Here is a 19699-nt window from a genome sequence, read left to right as displayed (position 1 = left end):
AAGGCTTCAGCATCCTGCTTACACCATGACAGCAGCATCGTTTGTAAACCTAGCATTGGCAAAGCATCCTGTGCCTGTTTATGTCCTTGGTCAAATTTGAGCCTACCTTGTGAGGTAGAGAAGCACAGCAGGTATTATTGAACCCATTTCAGAGATAAGGAACCAGACTCAGAAGATATTGAATAAATTATTAACTTCTCAGAGAAGGATTTGACCCTATGTCTCCTCATTTCTATACCTTTCCTCTTTCCACCATATCTTGATTCTATCCCAGGATGTCTATGCTTTTAAAATGGGGAGGAAATAAAAATGTGGAAACTCTAGCTCATTCGTAGCTTTGATACAGTCTCACTCTTTTGTTCCCTGGTCCATTCCACTATCCACAGCTGCAAAGGAGTGCAGGTTACATACAGCCCAGCCCGACGGCGCACCATTCATGTAGACTTTGTGTGAATGATGCCACCTGGAGTCGAGCCAAGGGCTGGCTCTGCCATTATGTACCATCTTCCCTCATCCTGACTTTGTCTCTTGTTTCTACCCCTGCACTTGCTCTCTGAACTCAGTGGCAGACTTTCATCTTCTCAGTTTTGACTCTTAGCATCCCATAGATAAAACATGGTTTGCACTGACGCTTTGGCAAATAACTGGCCCAAACCCTGCCCAGCCTTGAGACCTCATCTGGAATTATTTGCCTTGTAGGCATATCAGCTGTTCCTGTTCCCTCTTGTCCCTCATCTCCATGCCCAACAAGAAACATGGCAGTACCCCTCAACATCCATCTATCCAGCCTTGAGAAAATCAGCTCATCCCCCTAGATAGTTGGTATTTATCTTTGATTCTTGTGTTTATTTCAAACCTCCCCAAGCCCTGGGCTGTAAGTTTTTTCTATATTTTCTGTACACTGTCTTTGCGGGGTCTTTGACAGCCTTTTTTATGGATCACTAAGCCTGAGCCAATTTGATGAATGGAGTCTTCAGAAATGGACACTCATTAAACAAACAGATCTACTAAGCTAATAAACTTTGTCATGGGCTAAGCAAATTTTCTTTTGTGTAATCTTCTCTCATGGTGGCGGGTTGTTTTCTCAAGGGTCTTTTTGTCCCTAGTCACTGCTGTCATTTACAGAGGGGTGACCACAGCCACGTACTTTCCCACGCCCCACCTCCTGACTTCTGGGTTTGTGAGTGAGTGTGAGAATCCTTGAAGTTATAGAACTGAGACCTCTAGCAACAGACTGCTTCTGTGTCCTCAGTCACCAGGAGAGATTGCTTCTGACATTGCATCCTATTTCTCCATTGAGGATGCCCTGTCCTTTCTTCATTAAACCTTTTTTTCCTTCCTCTAGCCCTCCAATCCTGGATCCTCTTTGATCACATTGTTCTCTTAACATAGAGCCAGTAAGTTTCCTTTGGAGGAAACAGACATCCTTTGTTTGTCTCTTAACATATGAAATAAAGGTATAAGAATGTGATCACATGCAACATCAATGCACTACAGCACGATCAGAAGCTGTTAGAGGCACCTCTGCAGTGGGGCAGCCCAGGTTTTCCTGCTCTCTGGGCATGCTTTCTGTTTCCTCATTTCTCCTTATGAGCCATTTTCTCCTAATTTTTCAGGTGAATTAAGCATGGCTGAAATATCTTGATTTTACTTGCCCATGTGTTGGCTTTCCACTTTGAGATGAGCCTTAAATAAAGATTTGAAAATACTCTGAAAGAAACCATTCACGAAGCAGGCCAAGCTGACCCTCATGATACTGCCACAGGGCAGAATTTCTGAGACAAGCAACAACAGCTACTTTCCTCCTCCTGGGATAAAAGTGTGTGAAATCTAAGTCACTCAGAATAAGCCCCTCTGGGTTGAGGCTCCTATCCTACTGCTAGAAGATTGTTAAGAGCTTCAAGTGCTTCGTGTGTTACTAGGCTATGAGAGAGTATTTAATACTATCTCAGAGCATTAACAATTAACAATACTCTGTATTAATAATAGTGTAACTATTAAGTATTAATGTACATATATGTGTACATATATATTTTACATCTATCTATCTATCTATCTATCTATCTATGCATCATCTGTCTATCTACTGATGGTCAGGAAGAGGAAGGATGGGGAGGTGAAGTTTAATACCACACGGGCAGTGTCATGGTGCTTTGCAATGAAATATGCGTTTCCAGCTTCAAAGCCAACATGCAAAAAAATCCTCCTTAAGAGAGGAAATGCTGAACTGGTAAAAAACACAGATGCAATGTAAATGTACTCAGGTTAGAAAGAGAGACATGGGAGCACAAAGAGAAGCTTTCCTAAGTCAACAAGTAAAGCAGAAAGTTGGCATTTTTGCAAAGAAATTAAAGACAGTTAAACCTCCATAAAAGTTTTACTTAGAGTATGTGTCTATGAAAAGCCCAAGGACACTGTGCACATGATAATAAGGGACCTGAGAGTAGACTGTGAAATTCAGCCCACAACAAAATGAGAGGGAACCTAATGGAAGAGACAGGAGTGGGGAGTAGCAGGATTGATACCAAATGTGGAGAACGGGCACCAGAATGAATCCGGGCAGAGTTTGGTTAAGGACTGTTCACGAGAACACTTGGAAATTTATGTCAGAATTACACTGAATAATTTCTATAATCATATACAGTTGCTTCTCATGGTTCACTGTAGCTATGTTCTATAAATTCACCACAAACACTGCATTAGTAAATACTGAACCGTTACTCCTAGGAGAAATAGAGGGGTAGGTTCCTGGGAGCCTCTGGTCACAGCGCTTTCATAACTAATTAGTACATAACTTTATTTTATGTGTGTTTCTGTTTAAAGACTCCTTGTTTAATATATATTGTTGATTCATTAATATGGAACTCACAGCCAACAGCACTATAACTCATATCTGAATGAAACTTACCTAACACGCATATTTTCTCCGTAAAGCGTATCCCAGCCTTCCTGCACTTAGGATCATTAGACAGCACTTCAGCACTACGCTTGGGGGCCATTTTAAACAGTTAAAAGTCAACATCAAAAGGCACAAAAAGCATGACACCAAAGAGACCACAAAAAGGACACTTGGTTACATTATGAGAACTGAAACAAGAAGGTAGAGCGTTGCCTTGTCCGACCTCAGCTGGGAACGTCTACTTTGAGTGACTTAAACGTTTGCTTTGTGCATGTCCACAAAGACAGCAAAAGTGCCATGACTGTTGATTTGGGGTTATAAATAAATTTTAGCAGGTAGGTGAATTCACACATACGGAATCCATGAGTAATGAGAATTTACCGTATGTGTATATCTCAGTCAACATATATATATATGTTGTATACTGTATATATAGAGTAAATGTATACTGTATATATATATATATATACAGTAAATGTATCTAGTTCTTATTTCAGAATGTGGTCTTCATTAAGTCCTTCCAGGTATAACATGTAGATTCCTTCTGACTATTCAAATCAAACCTCAGGTGCCCAGAGTGGGCAAGACTAAGTACAGATAATGTGCTCAGTAAGGCTTCCTCGGGCCTGGGCACCTATTACTCATATGCACTTGTCAGTGGGATGTCAAGACCAAATATATGTGAGTGTGTGCTGTCAGACATATGCAAACTCATCCCCACATGGACTGACAGAGCCCCAGGTGAAGTGGGTAAGGGTTTCACCCTCCATCACTGGATAGAATTCAGGAGTTGAAATGGTCTGAGCTCATTTTTTAGTATTACTTCAAAGTACTACTTAAATTATCTTCCAGTGCTGAGGCAAAATGAACTGCTGAACCTCCTGCTGCCCGGGGAGCAGCGTGGAGAGCCACTATCACTGCCTTTGGTTCCCACCACCAAGCTGCTCTGGCCAAGGGCTGCTGCCTCCCACTGGGTACATCCATGGATCCTCTGTTGTTCTTCAGGGCTGCACTTCTCAGGACTCTGAAAACCCAAAGTCAATCAGTATTCTGAGCAGAAGTAGGAAAACTCTGCATCAATTTCCTGAGGCTGCCATAACAAATTACCACCAACTTCGTGGCTTAGAACAATAGAAATTTATTCTCTCATGGTTCTGGAGGCCAGAAGTCTGAAATCCTGCAGGGCTGCACTTCTTGCAGGGCTCTAGGGAAGAATGTTCTTTGCTTCTTCCAGCTTCTGGTGGCTGCAAGCATTCCTGGGCTTGTGGCTCCATCACTCCAATCTCTGCCTTCACCTTCACATCACCTTCTCTCTATGAGCCTAGTCTCTGTGTGTCTCTTGAAAGGATACTTGTCATTGGATTTAAAGCCCACCCAGATAGTCTAGGGTGATCTCATCTCAAGATATTTAACTTAACTACATCTGCAAAGACCTTTTTTCCAGTAAAGTCACATTCATAGGTTCCAGGAAATGACATGGACATAGCTGTTTTTGTTGGTGTGGAGGGGGCACCATTCAGCCACTACACTCTCCTTTTACCCATGCCTATCATATTCTATTTTTTTTTTCATCTGGGCACTAAAGTTTTCCCCTGGCCTTAGAGTTAAGTGGAAAAAAAAACCAGAAGACAAACACAAACCTCTCTTAGTTTTAGTCCAAAGGCCTTTATTTCCCAGGGCCCAGAAAAGTCCCAAGCTAGAGTGAAGGATCAGTCCCTAAGATTGATATCTTACCAGTTTCTCCGTTTAGCTGCCCTAGTGCTCCCTCACATCTCTTCCACGAAACCCTCATGGAGCTAGCTACAACATCAACTTTGGTGTTTCCCCACTGTCAGCAATACGCCTAGATATAATGTTTTCTCAGAGTGAACAGAGCTGAGGCAAAGCCAGGACCTCCTCTCCACTTCCCAACCCCCAACAACAGATGCATTCCTAAACCAAAATGTTGGTAACAGTTTCTATGTAAAATTAAGCCACATCAAGAAGCTTTCACAAAATTGTTGTTGGTGCCATCAAGTCGATTCCGACTCCTAGTGACCCTGTGTACATCAGGGCACAACCCTGCCCAGTCTTTTTGCATCATCCTCCCATCTCCCGGCGCTATACCAGACAATGCTCTGCTGCTGTTCACAGGGTTTTCCTGGCTAATGTTTTTGAAAGTGGGTGGCCAGGTCCTTCTTCCTAGTCTGTCTTAGTCTGGAAGCTCCACTGAAACCTGTCCCCATGGGTGACCCTGCTGGTGTTTGAAATACCAGTGGCATAGCTTTCAGCATCACAGTAACATGTAGCCGCCAGAGTATGACAACTGACAGACGGGTGGTGTGGGTCCTGACCAGGAAGTGAACCCCGCGGCTGCAGTGAGAGCTAAGAATCTTGACCACTAGACCACCAAGGCTGGCTTCACAAAATTAGTACTCAATAAAGATTTATATATATTTATTATTCATATATTATTTTTACATTATTATTAAATATAAATATTTATAGAATGAAACATAAACTGTTTCTTTCACAATTAAATCTTAATATTTCCCCTTACTGAAATGATTGAGCAAGTGAATTGAATTAAACCAATCCTGAAAACAAAAACAAAATAGACAAATGAAATGAAATAAACCCATTGTGATGGTTAATTTTATGTGTAAACTCAGCTGGGCCACGGTGCTCCAATATTTGGGCAACATTATTCTGGATGTTTCTGTGAGGGTGTTTTTGGATGAGATTTACATCTAAATCAGTGGACTTGGACTAAAGCAGATTGCTCTCCATAATGAGAGGGTCTCATCCAATCCATTGATGGTGGGAATAGAACAATAGGCTGACCTCCCTCAAGCGAGGGGGAATTCTGCCAGCAGACATCCTTAGGATTCCCTCTGCAATATCGGCTCCTCCTGGTTCACCAGCAGACTGCCTTAAGACCAAAACTGCGACTCTTTTCCGAGTCTCCAGCCTGCTGGCCACACTCATGAGATTTTGGACTTGCCAACCCTCCACAATCGCACAAGCCAATTCCTTAAAATAAGTCTCTTTCTATATATATATACACATATTGGTGTGGTTCTCTGGAGAACTCTGACTAATACACCCATGCTGTGCCAAAGTCCAAACACAAAACCAGTGGCAATAACACTGACTTTTTTTTAACCTGACTAAAGTTGATATGGCTCTGCTCACTATTAAGTTAAAAGGATTATATTCCTTGAAGTCATGTTGTAATGTTTGTTTTTCATATCCCACATTCTCAAACAACAAACTCAGTTTATTTAACTACATATATCCTTTATTTTTATATCTAGGTTGTTGATATGGGATTTCAACCTGCCTGTAGCTGGTACCGCCTGTTTTATAAGCAGGGATATGAGAGCCCACTTCAGCTTTGCTCTCAACCAGTGGTTCTCAAAGTGTGATCTCCAAACAGCAACATCAGCATCACTAGGAACTTGTTAGAAATGCATCTTCTCGGGCCCAGCCAAGACCTACTGAATCATAAACTCTCAAGAATAGTGGCTTAGTATTGTCCCCAGGAGATTTTGATGCATGAGAAAGTTTGAGAATCACTGCCTTAAATAAAGGAGACAAAGACATTTCCCCAATTCCTCAATTACAGAAGGTAAAGGTATTCCCCCAAATACCTCTTTTGACTGGTAGCGTCTTGAGTAGAATCCTTCTAGACCAGCTATTGAAAATAATAATTTTGTACAACCAGAAATGCAGGTAGATTTAGAAAACAGTTCCAATGTGATTTTTATTGCACCTCAGAAATTGGCAAAAGTGGTGAAAATAAACAAATCTCTATCAGTGCTTAACACTTACTCTCCACTTGAGTTAGACTCTGCTCCTCTCCATCCCTGTTTCTGTACCTCCCCTCATGCTTTGCCCTGTCACCTAAATTCCCTCCTCTCTCTCTGATTCACAGATTACTCATTCGAGCCCCAGCTGAGGACTCATCTTCCTCGTGATGTCTTTTCAGCTACACTGCTCTCTCCTTTTACAAATACCTGGTGGGATTATTGTATCTCCTTATTTAAACACTTTAATTTAGCACTGAATTGCATTGATATTTATCTTTTCTTCCCTCCTTGAACCCCACAAAAGATTGCAAACCTCTGCAGAGAAGGGCATACAACCTTATACACTTGGCTTAGCTCAGGCTGTTAAAAGAAGACACCATACAGTGGGTGGCTTATCAACAGTAGAAATTTATTTCTCATAGTTCTGGAGGCTGGAAGCCTGACATCATGGTGCCAGCATGGTTGGGGTCTGGTGAGAGCTCTCTGCTGGGTTGCAGATGGCTGACTTCTGGTTGTGTCCTCACATGGAGGCCTAGCTTTCTGTCCTCTTCTTCTAAGGGCACTAATCCCATCATAAGGACTCCCTCTTCATGACCTCATTACCTCCCAAAGCCCCACCTTCTAATGCCATCATATTGGGGATTAGATCTTGACATAAGAATTTGGGAGGACCCAAGCATTCAGTTTGTAACAATACCCACAGCACCCAGCACAATGTTAAACACATCATAAATAAGCAACAGGTACTTGTTAAATTGAACTAAATTATAAAGAGTTGATGGTCTCTGGCAATTGCTAACAGATGTGCCTGTCTTTTTTTTTTTTTTTTTTGGGAGAAAGATCAGCCCTGAGCTAACATCTGTGCTAATCCTCCTCTTCTTGCTGAGGAAGACCAGCTCTGAGCTAACATCTATTGCCAATCCTCCTCCTTTTTTCTTTCTTTTTTCCCCAAAGCCCCAGTAGATAGTTGTATGTTATAGTTGCCCATCCTTCTAGTTGCTGTATGTGGGACGTGGCCTCAGCATGGCTGGAGAAGCAGTGCGTCAGTGTGCGCCTGGGATCCGAACCTGGGCCGCCAGTAGTGGAGCGTGCGCACTTAACTGCTAAGCCATGGGGCCGGCCCCAGATGTGCCTGTCTTTTACTCAGCTATCATGAAGAAGTTTCTGTTCTTTGCCCTGGAGGAGATGCATTCTAGGAAAAGGAAACAAATATACACAGATAAATATTAAAAATAAAACTGGGCCCTTGCAGAGGTGCCAACAATGTGCTGCAGGATCACAGAGGTGGGAGCAATACAACACCCGCCAAATAAACCATATCTTCAGCATCCAGAGCACTGAAGCACTCAGTAAATATTTCTGATGAATTGAATGATGTCCAGATTTTGTAGTTTTTGCAGTAACTAGAACAGAACGTGATATATACTCAAGAAATGTTTGTGGAATGAATGAATCAACTCTCAAGCTAAACTTTAGACATGAGCCTCTGATGTCCTCCCAGCCTCAAAGGTCAGGAGCATACCCTGATATGTAGTGGGCCCTCTTGTTTCTAAAGTCTATGCACCCAGTTGAATCTGTAACAAGAATTCACCTTTGCAGAGGGTGGGTCAGGAGTTTGTTCCTGCACAGGGAAGTTGGGATTCTGTTGTGGAGACTATATCACATGTCTTTTGGAGAGTAAACAAGGTGTTCTGCATTACCTGATGATTCTCAGGCACCTGCTCAGCAGACTCTGCATCTCTAGGGAGCTAAACAGTTCAGTTCCTACTGGAGGACCTAAATTTGATATAGGAGAACTCAGTTGATAGTGCTCCTGAGGCTTCTGCTAACATGACTCACTAGTCTGCCAACACAGCTGCCTTCCTTTTAATTCTGGGACTGCTGACAAACCCTACTCCTAATAAAGAACCTCTTCTTGAACGGAGGAGGTGACTTCCCTTACCCAAGGGTTGTTGCTCCATGAGAAGGAAATGAATTATCCCTGAATTGGACCACTTTCTGGTATAGTGGAAAGGACACTAGAATGAGAGCCAGGAGATACACCGGTTCTCAGCTCTGCCATTAGCTAACAGCATGATTCTCGGCAAATCACACCTGTGGGCTTCAGTTTTCTCTGTAGAACAAACAGATCATCCAGCTGATATCTAAGATCCTTCTAGCTTAAACATTCTATTATTTATAATTTCACTATGCTCTTATGCCTATTTGGTATCAGTTTCTAGACATTAAAGAATATGTTTGCCTCAAAGTACTATTTCCACTTGGATAATACTTTTCCTGTTTGCTCAAGTTTCTGTCTAATTTCTCATCATTTTATGCATCCTTCTGATTTCTGGCAAATTCTAATATCATTCTCCTTATGCCTGGTTTATAAAGCATGCAACTAATCTCTAGTTTACTTTGTCTCAGCTACTATATTTGAGAATCAACTGTAATTATCCAGACTATAAGATCAAGGATCTAAACAATAAACAAAGACATTTTCATAATTAGAACCATTTCTTCATGGTTGGACTCTCTAGAATTCAGAGATCAGAACTACTGAAGCCCAAGTTACTCAGACCTTGAGGTCTCCAAGGTCACTTGGCCCAGGATCGTTGGTGTTTTTAGAAACTGGTATAGAGTTACTTTTGAGAAATGTGAGTGATAAAATTACTCCAAGCAGTATTTGTTGGCTGAACTGGATAATCTTGAAGACTGTTTTGTGTTGTGATGATAAGGTGAACAAAGTGTATAGGAGTATGGGATATGACGCATTCAGAGATGTTTTTTCTTAAGCTTTGGGTGGAGCTGATCTCAAATACCGAAAGAACACACACTCTCAGGGACTTTTATAGTATGGACTGTGGTGACTTGAGGGTTGCAGCATCAGGGGTACAGGGTTACTGAGATCAGTCTAGGATCTCAGAATGACATAATGAAGCAGAGGTGGTCATGCCAGTAGTAAGGAGGAAGAGAAGTCCTGGTGCAGTTGCTGGTCTCAGGGCTAGGGAAAGGACGTAGAGACGCGAGGCTGCGAGGATGTAAAAGGCCATATTTAGATGTTCTTAGGTTAATATGCCACAAGGTCTCATAGAAAATCTCAGAAAACTTTAATGAGAATTCTTGGTTTGTTGGAGTTGTTTTTTGGTTTTTGTTTTAGACCATCTTTCAGGAAATCCCAACTTCCCATTACTAATCATATCAATGACTATCATCTATTGATGACCTAGCGTAGTATAGACCTGTAATGTCTAATACAGTAGCCACATGGGACTATTTAATTAAATACTAAAAATTAAAAATTCAGTTCCTCAGTCACACGAATCACATTGCAAATATTCGGTAGCCACATACGTCTAGTAGCTACCATATAAGATAGGCGCAATAGGGAATTTCCATGATTGCAGAAAGTTCTATCCATGCTGTGGGCACTCTCCAAATGCCTATGGGCACTATTTCTAATCCTTACACCTCACTACAGGAAGTATTATTACCTCAATTTTGCTGCTGAGGAAACCAAATCTTGGGTTCAGTGATTTGGCCAAGCTCATGTGCAGAGTAAGTGGTAGATGTAGGACACAATTTTAAGTTGGTTTGGTTCCTAAGCCCCTATTCCTCTCTGTATTATGTTTCTTGATTATAGTTTTTCATCATGAAACCTTCTTTTTCAAAAAGTCTTTCAAAAAGACCTTCACCAAAGAATAGAATTATCATTGAGCTATTGAGATTTTAAGTAGACTGCCAGACTATGAAGGTGAAGGGTTAAGTTGTCATATAAATGGCATAGGAGCTTCAGTATGGTTATATGTCAATATACTGTATCACATTTAGCTATAAGTAACACAAACCAGATTTGGAAGCTTTTAGACTATACCTGATAGTTCAGAGTCCAAGAAATGGATATAGACATCCTTGAAGACATCATTCCAATGTGCTCCCAAAGACAATAAGCATCAGCCTGCCATTGGATATCACCTATAAGCAATGAGAAATAAGCAGAAAATATGACTCCATCTTATAGAAATTCATATTTTGTCTAAAGGAGGAAGACTGTATGTATAGTTCTAGAGTGTACCTTAAGAAGTTGTTAAAAGAACTGGATAGAAAGATTTCAGGCATGGGGAACTAAATTCATTAAAGAAATAGATAACTTCTAGGTAAGGGAGAAAAAAAGACGAGCGCTTTTGCCAGTGGAATGATAAAGGGATTATGACTGGAGTAACTGGTCTCTATGTTTCTCAAGGACAGGGCCAGGCTTTGTCCTCTTTGTCTTCTACAGCACGCTACCTATTACTGAAATACAGTTGTTGTTCATTAATTCTTTCTTGAATTGAACCAAATGTAAGAATTTTATACCTCCACAAATCCTGATGAAATAATTAGAATAATGGGATAGATGACACAATGCGGCATTTTGGTCAATTTTTGGATAAGAGCAGTTTTGTTCTCCTCCAACATCCACGTTCTCTGCTACAACACATTTGCCTTTGATATTGTGTTCAATTTCTGTGGCCAACACTTGTTACCGTTTACCCTCACAAACTCACTGTGAGGAGACAAGCTCCACACCCCTCAGGTGTGCAGACCCTTCAAGGTCAGTGGAGCTCAGCCCCAAGGGAATATGTGCGCCCCACCTCAGATGCCCATACGATGATCCAAGTACAGACTGTGAGTCCTTGAAGCTTGGGTGTCTGCCCTGGAAGGCAATCTGGACAGAAATGACACCAGCTGTACTCAGACAGGAGAGAGGACAACGTGTTTATAATACAGGGAATAGGAATCAAGCCAGAGGCCAGTGGAGGGAATGGAGTAGTCAGAGGGAAACACTCTGTCTTGCCAACATTTTTTACCTCTAGGCAAGTGGTCATCTTCAAAGCCACTTCCTGTCAAGGTTACAGTGATAGGAGACAGGCCCTTCCTTACCTCTGCATGCTTGGATATTCATACCTTATATTAATTATATAATTAATAGGACATTATCAGCCCAGGTGCCAGGTTCTGTGATTCACAAGAGAACAAAACAGTGGTATGTGTTGGGTGGTTTTAGCTTTCCAACAGTTCAAATCCCAGAGCTGTGAGTTCCTGCTCTGAGTGTGAGCAGGCAAGTTTTACTGAGCTCTCTGTTCCAAAGAGGCCTGCCTAAAGTCACAAAAAACTAACTGTATATTTCTCCAAGCCAGGGAACATGGCCCATGCCTGGGGATTGGTCAAGGAGTGATTTTACGGTTCGCTCTCTCTCGGGCTGGAGGGGGCCTGGATAAAGAAGGATCGGTAGTAGCACAGAGGATATTATAGGGATGAGAAAGCAAGAAAGCACTCCTTAGCAACTCTTAGTCTCTGTTAGTTTTTCAACTTATCCATAGAGCACTTTTGTGCCAGGTCAGTACATTTAGAAAGCCGTCTGGTCATGTTGGGAATGGTGCTGCAATTCATTCATTTAACAAGTATTGACCCCTTATTCAATAGTATCTGGCCATGAGGGGCCTATGTGAGAACAATTGAGGGTGCCTAAACTAAACTGGGGGTGGGGAGTAGAGAAGGTTCCCCCCAAGGGAAACAGTTCTGGGATAAGATATGCACAATGGTAGCAATGAGATAAACAAATAGAGGAGCGTGTTCTATGCCACGGCAATAACATTTGTGAAGTCCTATAGGTGATTGAGAGTGTGAATATTCAGGGAAAGGAGGTACCCAGTGACTGAAGCATAAACCTGAAGTGGGAGCAGATGGATGATGGTAGAGAGATGGGAAGGGCCAGATCCAGCCCTGGAGGCCACATCAGCCCAGCAGCTCACATCGCTGAGTTCTGGTAAGAAGCCTATGCTTTGTTCTTGGTGTGTGATTCATTTACTGTTCACAACAACCATAGGAAGTGGTCACTATTATTTTCCCCAATTTTAAAGATAAGGAAACTGTGGCTTAGTGAATTTATGTGACTTGTCTGTGGTCATTATTCTGTAGTTAATTACTGAGAGCATCAGAATTTGAATTCAAGCAGTCTGTCAACAGAGCAATCCTTAGGATTCAGTGACAGAACTAAGGGACGTAATTAAATTAGAGTTTCGGCATTGTTGGTTAAAACCAGATCTTAATCAAGCCCACTGAGCCACAGTGCTTTATAATTTGATTAAAAGGATTACTAACAAATATTAGAATTTAACTATATAAATCATTCATTCCTTCCTTCAGTAATTCAGTCATCATATATGTACTGAGCACCTACTATGTGCTAACACTGTTGTAGGCACTAGGAACAACCAGTGAACAAACACACCAACATTCTTGCCTTCACAGAATCTATATTTCTAATAAGGAGAGTCAAGCAGTTAAAAATTAAAAATATAATAAACAGAATTAGGGTTTCCTTCAATGGACAGAACTGTTTAATTTTAATATAGTTAAATATATCAATCTTTTCTCATATAATCAATTTAAGAATATTTTCCCTACCTTAAAGTCTAAAAGATATACATGTATATTTTCTACTACAATTATTTCTCAACATTTTATTTTTAAAAATTCCAAATCTACAGAAATATTGTAAGAAAAGTACAAAGAACATCAATATACTCTTCACCTATATTCAGCTAGATTCATGAATTGTTAATATTTTGCCAAATATAAAAATTATTACTTCTATTATTATTAGTTTACTGAAACATTTGGAAATAAGTTGCAGACATTAAACACTTTACCCTTAAATGGTTTGGCATGAGTTTCCTGCATTCTCCTCCATAACCACAATACAACTGCAGTACTCAAGAAATGTGGCACTGATACTGTTTTATTATCCCATATGCATTTCATACTCTTATTTCTCCAGTTGTGTTAGTAATGTTACATTCATATAACCCTATAATACATGTCATATAAACATACAATAAATTTCAAATTTATTTGGATGTAGGGTCCAATCAAGGATCACGTATTGCATTTACTTGTCACAATTTTTTAGGCTTCTTTAATCTAATACCCCAGCCTCTTTTTGTCTTTTATGACATTGACAATTTTTAAGAATCCAAGCCAGTTGTTTTGCAGAATGTCTTTCTGTATGGATTTTTCTGATCATTTCCTTGTATTTAGATTCAACCTAGTATTTGTTCCTGGTCTTACCAGCAGTGACAGATCCTTGATAAAAGTTCCCATCTCCTCTGAGGCTTCTGTGAAAATCTCAAGTTCCTTTCAGTCACTGCATTAACTGGGGCACAGGTTAAGCTACTGTAACAAAGAGACTCACAGCTTCGGGGCTGAAACAAGACAGACTTTTTAACTTCACTTACATGTAAAAGTCCACAGGCGAGCAGTCTGCAATCCTGGTAGAGCGGCTCTGCTCCATAGAATCATCCAGGGACCAGGTTCCTTTTATTTTGTTGCTCCATCATTGTCATCCTCTAGTATTTGTTCTTCACAAAGTCAAAGCTGCCTCACTAGCACCACATCTGAATTTCAGCCCACAGGAAGGGGAAAGAGACAGTAAAGTGCATGCAATTTCCCTTTGTAAAGGATGAGACTTGGAAATTGCTCTTGTAACTTCCTCTTGCATCCGTTGGCCAGACTCCACATCTAGGCACCAAGGAGGCTGAGAAAGGCATTTGGTAGCTCGGAAGCCAATTGCCCAGCTGAAACTCTAGTGATGATATTAATAAAAGGGAGAAGAAGCTAGTGGACCTCGGGCCATTAGTGGTCTCTGCCACAGCCATCCACAAGGTTGTTATTTCCTTTAGTGAAGACTCAATATGTGAACAAGTGGATTCAGCCCAATAACCTAACCATTTCCTTGGGTTCTCTTTCATGATACTTATTCAGATACTCTCTTTTCTGGGTAGAGGTCTTAGAATTCCCTTAATATAGTTTTAAAATACTCTAAAAAAATCATCAGACCTAATTTCCAAGAATGGTGTTGTCTTAGAAGTTTTTTGCATAGTTCTGTTTTCTCAAAGACAATCCTGATGGTGATGACAAAATTAATTCACAAAGCAGAAACAAATGTCTTCCATGCTAGAATCCAGGTTTTTCAGTTTTCATTCATTACTGGGGACTCTCGGGGGAGGAGATATTTATTTGGTTCGTTTATTTAATGTATAAAAGGCACAAAACCACTGAGAGGTAGCTGCAGCATGACAATGTCAAAAATGGCCTTAAAGGTTGTTTAAACTTATTTTCTCATTTTATAGGTGATGAAAGTTGTAGATGCCTCTGTTGGGGAAGAGGGAGAATCCCCTCCCACCCTTTCCCTTAAGGCTCTTATGGCTGGTCAAATAATTAAAAACGTAGGTTAGCAGGAGAAAATAAAACAAAGTTTAATAACGTATACGTGGGAGAAACTCAGAAAAGACTGAGCAACTCAGCATTCTAAGTTAAATAGTCATCTTAAATAGCATCTTCAGCTAAAGACAAAGGAGGATGTTGGGGGTAGTGCGTTGGGACTTCACAGGTGAGGAAGGCAATTCACATGGAGACGGAAAAGCAAATATTTGTTAAACAACTGTTTACTGGGCCACCTATAGAGAATTTGGCCCGAGAGACAGAATTTTGATAAGATGGACTTGTTGATGCCTTTCTTATCACACCTACTTTATACTATATTTATCTCGTGGTATTAGCTCCTTCCTGGAATAGGCCTTCTATCTTAAATTCTTTTAGGCAATATGCGGAAAAGCCAAATGTTCTTCCTGAGTCTTCTGAGCCTTTATTGTCTTCAGCTTGAAATAATCCACATACCAGAGTGGCGCATCTTGGGGCGGCCTGCCCTGAAACCCATCACCTCCCAGCTAGTTAACTGTAGACTAAGACTTGAAAGCAGGTTCCTGTCTCTGGTTCAGATTCTCCCTCCATGTCACACAACTTCTCACTGATTTGGAGTCAGATTCTCCTTCCTACATACCTGGGCTCACTTACTATAGTCCAGGTAATATCTCTGTCTCTTCCAAGTTATCTGAAAAAGAAGAGCATTAAACAAAAAGCAAACAAAAACAAGCAAAACAATTGTTGAAAGTGTTTGTTTGAATCATGCTTTGGAATCTCTGTTAAACTAAGAGAAGAACACATGATACCTCAGGCCCAGCAAATCCACCTTCCCTCATACTAAGGGATTACCTCTTCCATCTTTGCCAAATTCCATCCTCAGTCACTGCCCAGATCCCAGAGCCCTTGACAATATCAAATGCATGGAAAGTTTCTTCTGTCAACTTTCATCTAAAAACAAAACTCAAGCAGGAAGACATAACCCTATCTTTCGAACTCTCTTTCCACTTTGATACAAAAGGGTCCCACAGTATTTATTTATTTTTGCTTTTATTCTTTTAATTTTTTATTGTTAAATATTTCAAATATAGAAATAAGAAAAGAGAATAATATAACATTAACATACCCACTACTGAATTTAAAGCACTCAACATTCTGCCATATTTTCTTCAGATTTTTTTTAAGGATATAAAACATCACAGATACTCTCAAGGCTTGATTTCATTCCCTTCCCTTCCTCCTCTCCCTCTTCCTCCCTCCTTAGAGGTAATTAATAACATTTTGAAATTTTCTCCTTTGAAGTTTTCCATAACTGTTTATTTTTTGACATTATTCATTGGTACATGGTAATTGTTATTGTTATTGTACATGGACTTCTTTTTACCTCTTTTGTTTCAAAGCTAGTGAAAGGTATTTTGTCTGTTTTGTTTTAAATTTAGGATCTATATTTGCTTCCCGCGGCTGCTGTAATAAATTATCACAAACTTTTTGTCTTGAAACAAGGGAAATATACTCTTTCACAGTTCTGGAGACCGGAAGTCAGAAACCAAGGTGGAAGCAAGGCTGAGCTCCCTACAGAGGCTGTAAGAGAAAGTCGTTCCTTGCCTCTTCCAGCTTCTGGCAGCTGCCGGCATGCCTCGGTTTGTGGGCACATCACTCTCTTCCCTACCTCTGTTGCCTTCATCATCTTCTCCTCTTCTGTCTGTTGTCAAATCTCCTTTTGCCTCCCTCTCATAAGAACACTTGTGATTGTATTAGAGCCCACCCAGATGACCCAGGATAATCTCTCCACCTCAAGATCCTTAACTTAATCACATCTGCGAAATCTTTGCCATATAAGACAATATTCACAGGTTCTGAGCATTAGGACAAGGACATCTTTTTTTTTTGGTGAGGAAGATTAGCCCTGAGCTAACATCTGTTGCCAATCCTCCTCTTTTTGCTGAAGAAGATTGGCCTTGAGCTAGTGTCTGTGACCATCTTCCTCCATTCTATATGGGACGACGTCACAGCATGGCTTCACAAGTGGTGCGGTGCTCTGCGCCTGGGATCTGAACCTGTGAACCCCAGGCCCCAAAGCAGAGCACGAGAACTTAACTGCTACTCCACCGGGCCAACCCCATGGACAACGACATGTCAGGAAGCATTTTCAGCTTACTACAGAGGCTGAGCTTAGATTGGTGACATACAGATGCTCAACTATAAATCCTTCTAACAGAGTATAGAGCTGACCATAGCAAGGATCTTGGAGCATTTTACCCTTAGTACACTCTTCCTTCTTATTTTTATTACATGTTTTATTTTTATTCTTTTTTTTTTAACATAAACCTTTTCTTTTTATATTCAGTAGCTAATTAAATTGTCACTTGTTGTCAATGTGTGTTACCATTGTTTCTTTTATCCTTGGTGCACTTTTTTTTGCTGATGTATGACATTTTGTAGGTCTTTTAGTGAGGATCTGTGGCTAATTCCCTTTATTTTTCCTTAACTATTTAATGATTCATTTCCTGAGCACAAAATCCTGTTTACTATCATATTGCCTCAATACTTTAAAATATTACTCCATTGTCATCTATTGTAGCTGATGAGAAGTATGCTCTATGTCCAATTCTTTGTAGGTAATGTGCCCTTTGTTTCTGGCATATTGTTAAATTTTGTTTAGATTTACTTCAATTCTCTAATCTTCCAATTCACAAATTCTCTCTTCAACAGTCCATTTAAGAATCACATCTTTATTTAATTTGGGGAAATTCTTCCCAATTATTTCTTCAAATACTGCCTCTTCACCATTTCTTTCGTTCTGTTTTTCTGGAACTCCTAATAGAAAAATATTGGGCCCTTTCTATCTATCCATTGTGTCTTACACCTGCTATTTAATTTGTCTCTTTGTGCATTTTGTGCTAAAGAGAATTTTGTGCCAAATTCTGTTTAGATGTATTTCAGCTCTCCAATCTTCCAAATCGCAAATTTTCTCTTCCACAGTCCATTCAGGATTTAGGCATAGGCAGAATTAGGGGTGTTTAAGAGCTAGGGCTCTGGGCCGGCCCCGTGGCTTAGCGGTTAAGTGCGCACGCTCCACTGCTGGCGGCTCGGGTTCGGATCCCGGGCGCGCACCAACGCACGGCTTCTCTGGCCATGCTGAGGCCGCGTCCCACATACAGCAACTAGAAGGATGTGCAACTATGACATACAACTATCTACTGGGGCTTTGGGGAAAAAAAGGAGGAGGATTGGCAATAGATGTTAGCTTAGAGCTGGTCTTCCTAGCACAAAGAGGAGGATCAGCATGGATGTTAGCTCAGGGCTGATCTTCCTCACAAAAAAAAAAAAAAAAGAGCTAGGGCTCTGCTACCAGCCTGTCTAGGTTCAGTTCCACTTCTACCATTCATTAGCTAACTGGGCTTGGACAACTTACTGCTTCTCTGGACCTCATTTTCCTTATCTGTAAAATGGGGATGATAGTACTTACCTCATAGTGTTTATGAATATTAGGACAGCCAATATATGTAAACCACTTAAAATAGTTCTTAGTACACATGGTAAGGCTCAATAAATATTAACTATTATTAATATTGTTTCATTAATATCTAAATTTATTTCAAAGATTTTTTTAAAGAATTTTTATATCCTTTCTTTAATTCCTGCCTTTAAAAATAATTATTTATTTTTAATGCAAATTATGTCTTCATTTATCTCTTTGAATATCATAAACATCTTTACTTTTATGTATTTTTTACACTTCTCCATAAACTGGATTTCATCTGGAGAGAATTCCTATTCTGATTTTTTGGGTTTATTGGCTATTTTATTAAATGTCATGGGTTTTGGGATGTTTAGTAACAGGCTCATTTTGAATGGGAGATTTTTCTGTTCTCTCTCTGCCTCAGGGTTTACCCTGAGCTCACATCTTTCTGTCTAGCAGGTGTGGAGTTTCCCTCATCTGGCCTTCCAGACCTCCAAGAAGAAGCAGATCTTTGGTAATTTGGTGTTCATTCTTGCCCTGGATTGATATTGGGGGTATCAAAGACAATGTCAAAGAACTAATCCCTAGATGGGAGCTATGAGTTAAATAAAAGCAATGTGTTATATTTTATGAAATGCTGGATGTCGTTGATTGCCGCTGAGAGTGCTAAACAGCCAGTGCTATTTTATGTACTACTTAAGGAAAACTCTGCCAGTTACATCTTGCCATGATGCTTTATCACATACAATTTTTATTTTATACTTATCAAAAAGCATTCTTGTGACTTAGATGTCATTTTTATTATATATTACTCTGGACCTGCATAAAAGTCAATGACTAAGGTGTTCCTAGTCTTTGCCTAAGGTGTCTTCACCTTTTTTGATCCAACACTGATGCCCGTATTTTTTCACATCACATTGGTCTTTGTGCCAATTACAGCGTGTGTGATGGAACATTTCTTAGAACATCTTCAGAGTTTTCTTCATGCCTCTGACCCTCATCAGTCTAATCATCTTATCAACTGTCAGGGAAAACCACCTCACAAAAGCCTGGTGGCCAACGGCAATTTGTGAGGCTTTCAGATTTTAGAGATATTGAAGTGTGGAAAAATGTACATCATAGAATTGATTTAAAAAAAGTGGTAATTACAAATTTGTATTTCTATCCAGAATAAGATATTTAATAGAACCTGAGACATTTTGAGTCAGAGTTAAAGGCGAAGCATGCTAGAATTTCCACCAGTTTGCTTTAAGGAGAATCTGTTTTCCTTAAGAGCACTGGCTGAAAAACCAGTTCTACCACTATTAATAGTGGTGTCAC

At 40.2% G+C, this 19699-nt stretch overlaps 1 long non-coding RNA gene across 1 annotated transcript in view; it reads right to left on the bottom strand.

Annotated features, from left to right (window-relative positions):
- Positions 1–7085: 7085 nt before the first annotated feature.
- The window catches only part of LOC147915758 (uncharacterized), a 94485-nt gene continuing 81871 nt past the window's right edge, over positions 7086–19699 (bottom strand). The window contains exons 2-3 of the long non-coding RNA XR_015553723.1: positions 10547–10647; positions 7086–7882 (exon numbers count right to left, since the gene is read on the bottom strand). This is a non-coding gene — a long non-coding RNA (uncharacterized LOC147915758). The remainder of the gene's footprint in view (positions 7883–10546; positions 10648–19699) is intronic.

This window comes from Ceratotherium simum, chromosome 12 (genome assembly GCF_057802395.1).
Source record: "Ceratotherium simum simum isolate JZ-2026a chromosome 12, ASM5780239v1, whole genome shotgun sequence".
In the NCBI taxonomy this organism is placed as follows: domain Eukaryota; kingdom Metazoa; phylum Chordata; class Mammalia; order Perissodactyla; family Rhinocerotidae; genus Ceratotherium; species Ceratotherium simum.
This window is presented reverse-complemented; position numbering and strand designations above follow the sequence as displayed.